Source organism: Rousettus aegyptiacus, unplaced genomic scaffold (genome assembly GCF_014176215.1).
Source record: "Rousettus aegyptiacus isolate mRouAeg1 unplaced genomic scaffold, mRouAeg1.p scaffold_m13_p_14, whole genome shotgun sequence".
In the NCBI taxonomy this organism is placed as follows: Eukaryota; Metazoa; Chordata; class Mammalia; order Chiroptera; family Pteropodidae; genus Rousettus; species Rousettus aegyptiacus.
Genome location: NW_023416289.1, coordinates 46170234 through 46173007, shown reverse-complemented (window position 1 = coordinate 46173007; position 2774 = coordinate 46170234).

Sequence of the window (2774 nt, the reverse complement as noted above, 5' to 3'; positions counted from 1 at the left end):
CCCGAGGGAGCCGTGCTCAGGGCTTCTAGTCCCAGAAGCCTCAGAGCTGCGAATCGGATTGGAACCACTAGACTCAACTCCGAGATCTTCCTGTGGTGTGTAGGGGGGCAGGGGTCTTTGACGATTCTCGCCCCTGTTCTGCTCCTCAGTTTTCTCTTCTGCAAAATGGGAATTTTTAATACTTGCTTTAACAAATGTTCCAGGCCCCTTCGGAGCACTTTACAAATATTAATTCAGTTAATGCTCAGGGCAACCCTGTGAGGTTGGTGCTGTGATTCCCATTTTATAAGAGGAAACGGAGGCACGGAGAGGCGAAGCAGGCTGCCCAAGGTCACAGCCAGCTGGCGGTCGCAGGATTACTCCCTAGGCCGCCCTGTACTGGGGGGTCGTGAACTTGGGACCTCCTCTGCCCTCCCCACTTGGATGTGATCTGGCAGCGGGAACTTCGTCTGGCGCAGGGAGGCGGTTAACACTGAAGGAGGGGTGACCTGATCTCAGGACCCGAGCCCTCCTGCCACTCTGCTCGGGACGTGTATTCGTGCTCAGGGCTTCTAGTCCCAGTAAAGGGATCCTCTCCGGCGTGTCGCAGGACCAGCAGGGACTCGCGGGCTTGGACCGCCTGAGAGGACCTAGCAGAACCGGCTCACGGCGGGGGCACGGGCGCCCCCTAGCGACAGAACTATGCCAGGACGGCGCCAACAGGAGCCCGGAAAGGTTTGCTTTGGGACGAAAGGGACTTGCCATCGGGTCCGTTTTTTGGAAATCAGTGCAAGCAGCTGGAGGCTCTGGGCCAATGATTTCAAAATTTTTATGATGCACAGTAAAAAAATCAAGCTCACTAAAAGTATGATGCAGAAAGTGTTAGCTCCCAGACCGGACCCCCTCCAAACCCTGGGTGACTTCCACATCTGTGCTGTCAGGTCGGGGTTTGCCATCCCCGAACTCCAGATAAGGAATTGAAGACAAAGGTGACAACACCTGTTCAAGACCACACAGCTTTGATGTGCAGTGCCAGCTTCCGCCTCATTCTGGAGGAGACACTCACTAGGCGCTCCTCATCTGTTTTGGAGTAAAGCTTCATTTAGTCCTTTCTCTATTCTCACAAATAGGGTTGCACTGCACTGGCCTGCAATGTATAATGTAAATTACTGACATTCCAAAGATCAGGCTGACAGTTCTGTCTTCACATGGAATGAGATGAATCTGAGATGGAGAGAAGAGTCTGTGTCTATTCTAGATTGTCCAAACTAGCCATCTCAGTTAAATATATGCAAAGATGACAGCAAAAATATGAAAATCATCTCTGTGCAGCAATTGGCAAGGATGGCACAGGCTGAAGTCCATGGGAATGCAGGAGCCTGAGGTGGGGGTTAGCACTGAAGACACTTTGCTCCTAGGGCCTTGGCTGCTGCAGGGGGACTTAAACTTGGACCTTGACATTTCCATTTGTTCCTGCCAGGTAGCAACACCAGTCAAGGATCCTTCATACTAAGTTCAGCTCTGACGGTCTGGTCTCTGTCACCCCTGCCCCCCACCCCCACTATGAGTCCCCAGGGTGGACATCTACAGAAAGGCTAGGCTGTGGCAAAAAGTCCAGAGATGTATTTTTCCTATTCTTTTAATCTTGTTCTGCTCAGCACCAAGAAATAAAGGACAATGAGAAGCCTGGGGGGTCACCCAAATGGGACATCAAAAGACAGCCCTCGGCACAACAAACAGGGCCCCTCGTGTTAGTTTCTTGTGGCTGCCATATCATATTACCACAAACTTAGTCTCTTAAGATGAAAGTTATTTTCTCTCAGTTCTGGAGGCCAGACATCCGAAATCAAGGTGGCAGCAAGGCCACTTCCTCCGAAGGCTCTGGGGGAAGATCTCTTTTCACTTCCAGCTGGTGGCTTCGGACTTGCCTGGGCCTGTGGCCGCGTCACCCAGTCTCTGCCTGTTTTCACATAGCCTCCTACCCCTTTCTCTAATTGTCTCTCCTTTGAAGGACCCTTGTCATTGGATTTAAAGTATGTGCCTTCTCCACATAAGGTCTAATTCACAGGTTCTAGAGGTTAGGATGTGGTCCTATCTTCTGAGGGGTCACCAATCCACTACAGACCCTAAAGGCTAAATTATCGAGGATGAACGAGAATTAAACTCATTCCTCCAGTTCATGGAATTCGGAGGACAAATGAGGGGGAGAGGGGAGTCACCACTCAAAGGCGTGACGTTTATTCTGGAGTGACGGAAGGGGAACTGGATCGAAGCGGTTGGCAAACTGCGAATGTACTGACTGGCGCCGCACTGTCCACCTTTTTACATCAACTGAGATCGTGCATGTAATGTGCTGAAAACAGCACCTTGCACATAGTAAACGCTGGACATCGAGGGGAGCGTTGCCACCACGGCCGCAGGGCCACCTCCCCACCTTTCAACTGCTCCCAGGCGACTTTAATCAGATTGGGGGCTCCTCTGCACTGGGCCCCCCACAACCCGTTGCAGCTATCCAGCCCTTTTTGTTTCGGCATCATCCTTTTCATTGTGACAAGGACCATGGGAGGTGGCACCTTTGGCTATCCTTTCTTTTGCTGTGTAAGTAAGTAAGGGTCTGAATCTAAAAATGGGTCTCGTTGGGTTCAGTCGGGCCCCTCTTGGCCTTGGCCGTGTGCCAAGTGTGTGTACTCGACCATATGTGTTACCTGTTATTTCTATTATTATTATTATCATTCTGGTCTTTGGCCTAAGACTGCCCTCTCTCCCAACTTCTCCTCTCAAAGACAAGACACGCA